Source organism: Octodon degus, unplaced genomic scaffold (genome assembly GCF_000260255.1).
Source record: "Octodon degus isolate 3935 unplaced genomic scaffold, OctDeg1.0 scaffold00368, whole genome shotgun sequence".
NCBI lineage: Eukaryota > Metazoa > Chordata > Mammalia > Rodentia > Octodontidae > Octodon > Octodon degus.
In genome coordinates, this window is record NW_004524944.1 from 424,025 (window position 1) to 436,888 (window position 12,864).

Consider the following 12,864-nt stretch of genomic DNA (forward strand, 5'->3'; position numbering starts at 1 on the left):
CAAACTTAGGTTGTTAACCCTCCAGAAGACAAGCTTATTGTTATTACCATACAACTTAGGCTGTTAAGCTTAACCTCACTATCTACTTTGACAGTTTATTATGTGATGCATAACAATGCTCTTCAAAAATGAAGGTACTATCCAAAATTCTGAATTCAGCACATCTTAACTTTGGTTATAAAAAAAACTTTGAATTCAATTTCAGTCATGAATTAACAGAATTAAACATTAAAGAAATGGAAAGTGCCTAGAACACAACCCTATTAGGTTCAGAATTTTTGTTCTGGTCTTAATTCTAACTAGTTTATCTCTCAAATCATAAATGAAGAAACCAAATATTAAAGAAATGAAATGGTGTCTCTAAGTTCATTATCCAAGATCACACAGAAGTCATTTTAACATTATTTTCTACAAGGACAGGAATGGAATGAAACACCAGGACTCTTTAGAAAAAGCCAATCAAACAAAAGAACAAACTCTTTCCTCATATCCTGGCCAGACATTAGCAATCTATTAGCATACTTAAACTTGACAAATAAGGATGTTAATCTAATGCTCTTTAAAAAAAATTGGTACAGGTTCTCATTATGCACCTTGGACTTGTAGTGATCCTCCTGTCTCAGTCTCCCCAGTGCTGCGATTATAGGCATGTGCCACCACACCCAGAATATGTGGTAGTGGGAATTGAATGTGGGTTCTTGTACTTTCCAGGAAAGAGCTTAGACTCTGGAGCTATCTCCCCAGCCCAATCTAATATTCTTTTGCTTTATTTACTTGTTTGTTTGTTTTTCAGACAGCATCTCAGTATGTAATTCAGGCTGTCCTTGAACTCATGGCAATCCTCCTGCTTCAGACTCTCAAATGCTGGGATTCTAACTGTGCACCACCATGCCCAGACTAGCGTTCTTTTGTGAAGCAACCTACAGGACTTATCAACACCAGTAGTGTTCTTGGAATAAGGTAGTAGGGCTGTTTGTTGAAGAACTGAAATACCTATTCAACTGCCAGACACCTGAACTCCCAGGAGGCAGGGCTGGTGTCCCTTCCAACACACCTGGCACTAAGGTCAGCATATGACATTCATGTTGTTCAGAGGCTGGATTAACAAAAGCTGGTCCTGGGCTGGGGAGATGGCTCAGTAGATAAGCACTTGCCTGGCAAGCACAGGGTCTGAGTTCAATCCCCAGGACCACAAAAAAAAAAAAAAAAAAAAAAAAAGTGCTGATCCTGCACTTAAAAGACCAACAAGAGAGGACCCTCCTCTCATGCTGAAAATCAACAGCAATAAAATATAAAAAGTAGCAAATAAACTTTTTGCTATTTCTTTTTCCTAACAAAATTTTCAAAGGTTTCCCTAGACTCATTTTTAAGCTGACAACTAAAATTTTATCATAAATTAAAAGATATATTTTTCTGATAATTTTAAATCTAAACACATAAAATATGTTATATGCTCATCCAAAAGTGTCTAGTGTTACATAAAAATTGGTATGATTTGATATCCACCATCATCCATTAGAAGTAAATAGGCCACGTTCTCAGGACCCCTCCAGACCCATCCCAAGCCCAGGCCCAGTGAGTGTGTGGGAGAGCTTCTGCACTCCCCTGTGCCTGCTGGACTTCTCCAGACCAAGCCCAGACCAGCCACATGAGTGAGACCTTCCACTGCAATCTTGGGACCCCTCCACCCCTCTGGAGCCAGCCCAAGCCCAGGCCTTGCGAGTGTGTGGGAGAGCTTCCACGCTCTCCTGTGCCTCCTGAACCCCACTAGACCCAGCCCAGGCCTGGCATACAGGCCTGAGGTGAAATTCTGCAGCTGAAGTCCCTGAGAAAAGACTAGGGGCCAGAACCACCCCCCTAACCCAGGAGCAGAACATCTTGCAGGAGGGGCACAACAGGTTCACTTCCAAGGGCTGAAGGCGAAGGAGCTGAGCACAGCAGCCAGACCCAAGCCAGGCACAGCTGGATGAATTCAAACTTCGTAGATCTGCACCCAAATTTCAGTAGGTGCTAAGGCTATAACTGCACCAAAGCTCTACACCAAAGGTCAGAGGACAATGCTATACAAAATGACAAAGGAGCAAAATGCAATCTCAGGCCCCAAGCCCATCCAGAAAAAGTGCAGAGGACACTAGCACAGAAGAAATTGGGAATCACACAGCTGAAATGTCTCAATCAATAGCATCTGAAGAAACAACTGCAGAAAGGTACAGAGGAACTCAGATCAGAAATAACCTCTGAAATAAAAAAAAATCTCTGAATTGATAGCATCTGAAGTAAATAATCAAATGTAGAAACATATAGAGGAAATCAGATCAGAAATAATCTCTGTAGTAAAAGAATTAATAACTCCTCAAGAAGACACTGAGAAAAAAATACAAGAGATTAGAAAAACAAGAGATTCCTTGAATAAGCAATACAGCAAAGAAATAGATTGCATGAAGCAGAGTCGAAGAGATATAGAGGAACTTAAAATCTCAATCACAAACTTGCAAAACCATTTGAGTGAAAGTAAAGATAGAGTTTCAGATCTTGAAGATGCCGCCGCAGCTAATGAAAAGGTAAGATCTCTTAGAAGTAAATAAGTTTTCCTTCACAATTAGAAATTTTATATATTTTCTCTCTTTGTTATTATATCCCTGTGTCAATTTTCTCTCCAAATCTCCTAATATCCTATAATCCCATGATGGTCTCTTATCGTCGTATCTCATGACCACTGATCTCTGACTATAAAAGAGATTCTCTTAGACTGTACAGTTATCACAAATGTCAATAACATGATCAAAAACAACACACAACATTAATTCATTAAGTATTAAAAGCAAAATCTGGTTAAGAATGACCTCAGGTACAGAAATTAAATAGTTCAAGGATAAAGCTGCAGATAGTGAGATTACTAACAGACTGGTATTTCTTTAACTCTTAGGAGAGTTAAAGAACTGAGCAGGGATATGGATTTTCCGAACCAGAAAATGGTAGAATGGTAAGTAACAACAACTTAGGCCCTCTGAGATTAGAATTCAAAACACTGGCAAATAACAACTTGGGGAAGAAATAAAGAGAGAAGTAGATTCTCAGGAACCAGGAAGGTTCAAGAGAAAAATCGAAACCTACAGAGAAATTGAGAAGAATAAACACAATACAGAGAAGGAAAGGGACAATCTGTACTTTCTACCAGTTCCTGGCTCATTGCTCATAGAAAAGAGACCAAATCTACAAAGACAATATGAAAGCAGGGAACTTCAGAGCATTTTCCATAGTCCAGCAGAAATGCACAGTACAATTGTCTAAAACATCCTGCTTAGATACATGGATAAATCTTTTTCTCCCACTCTCTCTCTGGTCCTTCTCATCAACTCAGTAACTCTTCTCCATTTGAGTAAGTTCATTCCCTTTTTCTAGTGTCTGTTGACGAGATACACATATGTAAACAACAACAACAACAACAAAACCCTCACAGCCACTGTTGGTGTGGAAATTGGTGTGGAGATTGTGCGAAACCTAGGATTGGACATCTCATTCAACTCAGCTATGCCCTACTATTTTTCCAAATGAACTGAAAACCTCATGCCACACTGTATGTGCACCCATGTTTATAGCAGCACAATTTGTCACAGCCGTATCTCGGAAACAACCCAAATGCCCATCAATTGAAGAATGGATAAAGATGTGGTATCTTTACACAATGGAGTATCATTCAGCTATAAAAAAGAATAAATTTGAGGCTTTTATAGGTAAGTGGATGCAACTAGAGAACATACTGTTTTTTTTTTTTTTTTTTTTTGGATGATAAATTTTTATTTCTACAAAAAAGGCAATCAAAACAATATAAAACACATTGAAAGGTATTACTGAGTGAGCTTCAGGTGAAGCTGGACTCTGCAAAGACTGAGTCCAAAAAGAAAAGGCCATCTTATTCCTGGGCTGGGCCACCGGCTGCACTGAAAAGAAGGGGCCAGCAGGCACCCAATGACCTCAGACTAATGTCAGATACAAAGCCGAGTCCATCCAGTTCCACTCCCACAGAGGGCCAAATTGTGCCAAGGGAGGGGTGTGGTGGTGTTGCTGTGATGAGAAATTCATCAACATCTCTCAAGCAGTGTCCTCAGCTGGCAAGCCCTCCCTCCAGAGTCACCAGATCTGGCACTGAGGGTTTCCCTACACAGGCCAGGTAAGGCTGCAGTTCAATCAGGTGTACACGGATAGCAGGGCTTGCCCACCTAATCCACACTGTTGTAGAATTTTACAGAAGAGCCAGGTGGGCCTCCCTTTGCAGGGCTCTTTTGAGGGGTGGGGTGGGAGACTGGTGGCTTGGTTTGTAATTTTTTTTTAAAGGACATTATAGACTGGCATCAGAATTTGAACCACCTCCCATGCAGGGCAGGAAAATAATGCAATGACAAGAATAAGCCTACGCCTTTTAGTAATAATTCCCAAAGTTCGAATAGTCTCCATTCACCAACCAAAAGAAAGACTGGTAAATGAATCAAGAAACAAAACTCAATATATATATATATATATATATATATATTTTTTTTCTCTTTAAAATGAATAAAAAGTACTGTCAAAAATCATTTATAGCACTGAATATAAGGAACACATTTAATACAAGTAGAAATTCATAGATTAAAAATCAAAGGATGAAAAATATCCATGCAATAAGAATTTATGAAAAAGCAGCAGTACTTATCTTAAAAGCAGACAAAGTGGATTCCAAAACTGATCAAAAGAGACAAAGAAGATCACTACATATTGGTTAAGAGAACCGATCAACAGGAATAATTATAATAATTATAAATATATATACACCAAACACAAGCATACCCAAAAAGATCAATGGAAATGAAAAATCAGATAAACACCAGTACAATTGTAATGGGAGATCTACAATTGATCACAAGTGGACTTCTCAACTAGACAAAAAAAAAAATCAACAAATATTAAAGTTGAACCAAACCTTCAAACAAATGGACTTAGATACCTACAAAGTGTTCTATCCAACTACAGAATACACATTCTCAGCAGCATATGGACTTTCTCCAGAAAGGACAGTATACTAGCCCATAAAGCACACTTAAGTAACTGTAATAGAATCAGTATTATTCCACGCATGTTATACTATAGTGGAATGAAAGTACAAATCAATGGCCACAAAACTATGCAAATTCATGGAATTTAAACAATACCATCTTCCTACAAATGACTGAAGTTTATCTTTCTTTTTAGCAGAGTAGTATTTCATTGTGTATAAATAGCACATTTTCTTTATCCATTTATCTGCTGATGCAGATTTAGGTTGGTTCCAAGACTCAGCTATTATGGATTTCACTGCTATGCATCACACACATATGTTTAAATGTCATGTGACTTCTGTTACATGAGAAACACAAAGTTAAAATAAAAAATGGATAGCAGGAAGTAAGGAGACCAATTTTTCTCAAAGGGGAAGGGTCTCATGATTTTTCTCAAGGGGGAGAGAGCTCAAGACATGGAAAGAAGGAAAGGTAGGGAGATACAGGAGATGAGAAAAGGAATTGGGATTTGTTATGCACATGCTGTAAAAACACATACCAAAAAATAAAATAAAGGATCAAATTATGGGTGTACAGGACAAGGAGGGATAGGCTAGGGGATGAAAAAGGAATCAAGATGTATTATGGACAGTACCAACTTCCAAAAAGGAATGTAAGTGTGTGTTACACACATGTATTAATAGTGTAAAAGGGCTGGCCAGATAGCTTAGTGGGCTAATGCACCTGATTAAGCAGGCACAGGGACCAGCGTTCAATCCCCAGTGTGCCACGCTGGCCCTGCACCCAGGATGCATTGAGATGGTGACTGAGACTGGGTGTGGTGGCCTGCACCTGTAATCCCAGCACTGAGGAGGCTAAAAACAGGAGGATCACTATGAGTTGAAGCTATGTAGTGAGACCCTGAACAAAAAAAAAAAAAAGAATAAACAAAATAGACAAGGTCCTAGTCAATCTTACTGAAATAAGGATAGAAAAGACTCAAATCCATGCAATTAGAAAGAAAAATCATAATGGATTCTTCCAAAACTTAGAAATATTGGTGGTAACTACATTGAGAACCTGTACTCTAATAAAATGGAAAATTCAGAAGAAATGCATAAATTCCTAGATATATATAAACTACCAAAGCTAACTCAAGAATATGTAAAAATCTGAAATAATCCAATATTAGTCAATGAAACTTAAAAAATAATTTTAAAAAAATCTATCAACTAAGAAACACTCAGGGCTGGGATTCAGCTCAGAGGCATAGCACTTTTCAGGCAAGGGCAAGGTCCTGAGTTCAATTTCTGGTTTAAAAAAAAAAAGAAAAGAAAAGAAAAAGAAAAAAGAAAAGCCAATGTCCTGATAAATTCACACCCAAATTCTACAAGAACTTCAGAGATGCTCTAACATCAATATTCCTCAAACTCTTCAATGAAATGAAAGGGAAGCAATACTCTCAAAGTTATTCTTGGAAACAAACATTGCCCTGATTCCAAAAAAAGAAAAGGAGCCAACCAAAAAAGAGAACTACAGGCCAATCCTTTTAATGAACACATATGCAAAAGTTCTCAATGAGATACTGGGCAAATAGAGGGCCAGCCTGATAACTCAGCAGACTAAAGTGCCTGTTTAGGCAGAGTGCTGTGGCCGGGGTTCAATCCCGTGAGTGCAATGCCAGGTCCAGCTCTCCTCTGGGGCACGTTGAGATGGTGATTGAGACTGGGTGTGGTGATGTGCGCCTGTAATCCCAGTGCTTGGGAGGCTGAAAACAGGAGAATCACTAGAAGTCCAATCTATGAGTGAGAATCTGTAGACCCTGTTGACCCTCTCCTAAATACAGAAAAAATATATACATCATAAATAAATAAATAGATACTGGCAAACAGAATGCAAAGACTTATCCAAAAGGTCATATATCATGATGAAGTAGGATTCATTTCAAGAGTGCAGCGATGGTTCAACATATGCAAGTCAATAAAGTGTAATATATCCCATAAATAAGGACATGGTCCTCTCAATACACACAGAAAAGGCATTTGACAAAATCTCACATCTATTAATGATAAAACATTGATGAAAATAGGTATAGAACATCTTTTTCTCAAGCTGATAAAGGTGACCTATGAAAAATGAATGGCCAATGTCACATTAAGGGGAGAAAAGCTGGAAGTTTTCCCTCTAGAATCAGGAACAAGACCTGTTCAGTACAGTTCTTGTAACATTAATCAGAACAATCAAATAAGAGAAGGAAAGAAAAGGAAAGAAAAAACTAATAAGAAAGGAAGAAGTTAAATTATTATCTGCAGGTGGCATGATCCCTACGGAGAAGGCCCCAAAATTCCACCAAGACTCCTAGAATAACCAAACTCAGCAGTGTAGACAAAGTTAACATTTAAAAATCAATGACATTCCTCTCCACTAATAATAAACACACCAAGAGAGAAATTAGATATCTAAGTCTCGCAGTGGCATTTAGAGAAATGAAATACTTAGCAATTAACCTGACTGAAAAATGAAAGACTTCTATAATAAAAATTACATTATTCTGAAAAAGAAGATCAAAATGGACATCAGCAAATGGAAATGTATTCCCTGTTCCTGGATAAGCAGAGGCAATAGAAGTTAAAAGGGCCATACTTTCAAAACTTACAGAAAATAATGTAATACCAGTCAAAATATCAGTAGTGTTCCTCACAGAAGCAATGATAGTAATGCTAAAAATCATACGGAATGAAAAGAGCCCTTTATAGCAATAATCACTTTGTGCAACAAGGGAAAGGCTTCAAAATATATCACAAAGCTACAGTGATAAAAACAAGATGGTATTGGCAGAAATAACAGACTATGGCTCAATGGAATAGAATAGAGGATGCGGAAACAACTCCAGGCACATTGAGCTACCTTATCTTTACAAAGGGGCCAAATATTTTTGCTGTAGGGAAGATAATCTGTTTAACAAATGGTGCTGGGAACACTGCCTATCTGCACACCAAAGATGGAACCTAGACCTGTATTTCTTGTCATGCACTAAAATCAAAATGGATTGAAGATCTAAATGTTAAAACAGAAATACCTAATCTTCTGGAATATAAAATAGGTAAAACTTTTAAAGACATAGAAAAAGTTGTAAACAAAGCCTTTCTAGGGGCCTGGGGAGATGGTTCAGTAAAATAAGCACTTGCCTGGCAAGCACAAGGGCCTGAGTTCAATCCCCGATTCAAAAAAAAAAAAAAAAAAAAAACCTGTCGAAATAGAATCTGGGCTGTACAAGAAATAATACCCAGAATCAACACATAGGATTAAAAAACAAAAAAAAAAACAAACCACATAGGATCTTATCAAATTATAATGCTGCTGTATAGCAAAGGAAACAACAAAGCAGAGACTGCCTACAGAATGGGGGAAAATCCTAGCTACACCTCAGTGGTATCTAGAATATATTAAGGACTCAAACAATTTAAAGGTCCAATCAAAAATGATGATTTGAATGGAATAAACACTTGTCAGGTGAGGAAGGATAGATGGCCAAGAAATACATGAAAAAAATAGTCAGCATTGCTGGTCATTCAAGAAATGCAATTAAGACAACACATAGATTTCATCTCACTCCAGAAAGAATGGCTTTTTTCAAGAAATCAAATAATAAATGCTGGAAAGCCTGCAGGGGCAAAAAGAACCCTTCTTCATTGTTGGTGGGAGTGTAAGCTGCCAAGACCATTATGGAAATCAGAATGGAGATTCCTCAAAAAACTGAAACTAGAAATTTCACTCATCCAAGCTATTCTCCTTGTTGGATTCTTCCCCAAAGAGGTAAAGACATCACATTACAATGATATACACACACACACCTATCTTTATAGTAGCACAATTCATAATAGCTAAGCCTTACAAGTAGCCTATATGTCCATCAATGAATAAAGAAAACTATTCTGCCAGAAAGAAGGATAAACTTGAGTCATTTGTTAGAAAATTGGTGCACCTTAAAACCAAAACATTAAATGAAAAATTCAGACATACAAGCTTAAATAGCATAAGATTTCTCTTATATAATGAAGTCAGTATAGAAAGAAAGTGCAAAATAAAATGCAATAGGGAAAACAGAAAGCATAAAAGAAGTCACTGTAATCCAGTATAGGCAATACACCTAAAAGTGCGCCTTGATTTAGTACAACTGCTTTATATGTTTTTGGCCATTTTATATGCCTGCTAATATGTGCTTATGAGAACTTGATAAAGAATTCTAAAACAAATAATTTTTTTATGTATTTAGTGCAGGGTTTACATGGTCTCATTACACAGATTGGACTCATAATGATCCTCTTGTTTTTCAGCCTCCCAGGTGCTGGGCTGGCAAAAGAGAATTTAAAAAAATAAAAAATAAATGAGGATGGAAAAGAAAGGGGAAGAAAGAACTAAGATAAATGATTATGTTCTGTAAACATGTACAAATAAACACTTGTAAAAGAGAAATAAAATGGTCACTGAAACCAACATTTCAAAGGGACCACCTTATTGAAAGCCCCAGCAGTTTTACTCCTTGGGACAAGGACTGACATCACAGGAATATTTCAGATAAGTAGGAAATGTCTTTCTATGGTAAAATGGCAAAGAGCAATTGTTGAAAAGCAAGTGGAAAATACAACTTATCTTTTTTTTTTTTTTTTTTTTTTAGGAAAGGGCCTACAGGGTTTCACGGTCTCACTAATAGATTGACTCGTAGTGATCCGCCTGTTTACAGCCTCCCAAGAGCTGGGCTTACAGGCGTGTGCCACCACGTCCAGTCTCAATTATCATCTCAGTGTGCCCCATGGGCTGGGCCGGCATGGCAGGCCCAGGGATTGAATCCCTGGCCCTTGCACCTGCTTGCAGGCACTGTAATCTGCTAAGCTATTAGGAAATACAACTTATCTTAAGGCTTTAGTTGCAGATAAAGTCCCAATTTTATAAAAAATACTCAAGATGAGAATCTGGGAAATGGAGTCCTTAAACCTATTTCTGGCCATCCTTACAAAGTCTCTGAGAATCCTAGAAGATGTGCTGCACAGCCTCATGTGAAGGCCCATGGTACACAATCCTCTCTACACTGTAGTGTTGTGGAAACTGAAAACACTTGTTATTTTATTTCATTTGTTTATGGAAAGAAGCCAGAAAACAATACAGAAGAAAGAGTCCTAAATCAATAGCACAATTGCAATCATTTATAGAATATTTATCTGGTGGCAGGAAATGTGTTAAGCATCTTATACCCTTTTACCATTGAGCCACCATGAAATATCGGGAAAGTGTACAGCTTTCACAGAGAAAAACAACTGAGACTGAGGACCCAAATGCATGGAGCCAACAGGAGCAAGGCCAGGGGCTGCATCTTTTCTTGCCTCACTTTAGGACTCATACTTCTAATCATAAGCTCCTGCTCTCAGTGAATAGGACCGCCTTTCTGGAACTTGGATATGTTCTCTATGATACTTTCTACAAACTAGGTTTGTGCCAAAGTTTCCACGCATTGTTTTGGTGCACCTACACTATAGGACGTTCTTAGCCATACCTATCATCCTGACCCTCAGTCAATGTGTCAGCAAGAATCCATGTGCAAAAGGGCTTCTCTATGCATTTTCATAAGGGAGGCGACCAGCAAGAATAAAACCCTTCAGAGTCTCTCTGGTTAACCCTGAGCAGGAATTTCACAGGATTTCCTGCCTGACACAAAATCCGGGCAGATGGATATGCAGGCACCATGCCACAATCTCTGCAGGTGAGGTCACCAGCAAGAATTTCCACACTCTGGTGTCTCCATCCAAAGGAAGTTCAGATCTGACAATCTTAAAGGGAAGTGAATGAAATACCTGGGGATACACGCACTAGCTAGTTACTGAGGGACTGAGAAACTCCATCCTGTCAAAAAGAGAAATCCTAGTTAAAGCTGTTGTGCTTGAGGGAGAGGAGAAGGTAGTTTTGAAAAGTATTAATTCTAAGAATCATCAGCTTTCACTAACATTAATATGACAAATACTAAAATGTTCCTTTATTTACAAAGCCATGGATAGAAAACCAGCAGCTCACACAGCTCCACTGTGATGGAAAAAAAAAAAAGATCCAGGAAGTGTACTTGAATTATGATTAAGGAAACTCAATCGGGGTACATTCTCCAAGCCTCAACGTTTGCTCTGGAGAGTTCTGACCAAATAGTCCCTAATGGCTGGCTTCCAGGCCACTGCTCCAGGGCCTGTACACTCACTGCCTGTTCTGCCTCAGCCCTTCCACGCTCTGCACAGGACAGGTACCCAAAAGAGTCCTTTTGTCTACCTGAGGACCCCTGCTGCGCTGGACTCTAAGTATACGTGAGGGCAGGTGTCTGGAGAGGCAGAGCAGAGGCAGGACTAGGAGAAAAACAGAAGGACCTGCAAAGAAAAACAGAATGACCTGCAAAGAAGTCTCAAAAAGAAAAACAGAAAGCAAAGAAAAACAGCAGTGAGTGAAAATACAGGAATACAACATTAAGCATAACACAGACCTGAAGGGAAAAGAGAGAGGAAGTGCGGAAGGAAATAGGGAGAAAGAAAAAGAGAGACTGTGTAAAAAAGTTTTTAATTACACATAAACATACATATATAATATCACACACACACACACACACACACACACACACACACACACAAATAGTATTTGGTATACAGGGTCTCACTACACAGCTCAGACTCATAGAGATCCTCCCATTTTCAGCCTTCCCAGCTCTGGGATTACAGGAGTGTGCCACCATGCCCTGAGTTGGTGGCCAGCTCAGTGCACCCAGAGGTGGGGCCAGCATGGTATGTTGTACCAGGAATCGAACCCCTCTCCTTGCACTTGCCTAAGCAGGTGCTTAGTCTGCTGAGCTATCTTGTCAACCCTTAAAAAATTTTTTTTTCAGTAATAAATACTTCAGGAAATTTTAGTAATTCAAAATCTTACCAGTAAATTTAGATCAAAATGACTGGAAAAGTTGAGTATTTTTTGCATGATAAAAAATTTATAAAACATGTTTATGCCTACAGTTTTTAAATCACATGCTCTGTACAGTTTGCATATTTTTCGCAAGAGAATCGAGGATATTGTGAACTGTATCACGTGTCTTTGGAGGATCCTCTTCTCACCACTTGTGAAAAGAAAGAATATATCAGCTATTAAAACTGATAAGCCCTGGGCTTGGGAGATAGCTCAGTGGTCTAAGTGACTGCCTTGCAAGCAGAAGGACCTGAGTTTGAGCCCCCTTACCACATGTGCTGAGCAAAAACCAGGTGCGGTAGCACATGCCTGTAATCCCAGCGCTGGGGAGGCTGACACAGGAGGATCACTATGATTGCTGTAACAAACAAATAAATAAATAAAATTTTAAAAAAACCAGAGTCCTATTTTGCTACTTAAAATGGGAGGTATTAAAAGTGCACAGGTTCCTTATTTTGTCTTCCAGTTAGAAACCACAGAATCAGCTTTATTGTTGGTATTGTTCAGAAAATGGAATTTAGTCCTATGGCCAAATAAACCAGCTTATTCCTTCTTCTCTGAAGAAGATCCTTTCCACTCACTGTAGAGCAAACAACTGGCCTCCCTGACAAGCCCAGAGCCTGCTAGACAAGCTTCCCACAGGGGAGATTCCTTCATTTTTAAAATATACATTTCACATTGGTAGCTATTGCTAAGAACAAATGGGAACACACACAGCCCAGCCAGCCAACCTCACTTTCTTACTCCTCATTGGTTTCAATGGATTTAAATACATCACCAACAAGCCTGTAATCCCAGCACTCAGAGGCTGAGGCAGAAGGACAACACATTTAATTCCTGCCTGGGCAATTTGGTGACTAGCAAG

At 38.7% G+C, this 12,864-nt stretch overlaps 1 protein-coding gene across 1 annotated transcript in view; it reads right to left on the minus strand.

Moving 5' to 3' along the window:
• The window catches only part of Arhgef26 (Rho guanine nucleotide exchange factor 26), a 127,745-nt gene that overhangs the window by 92,732 nt on the left and 22,149 nt on the right, over window positions 1-12,864 (minus strand). The window lies entirely within an intron of this gene.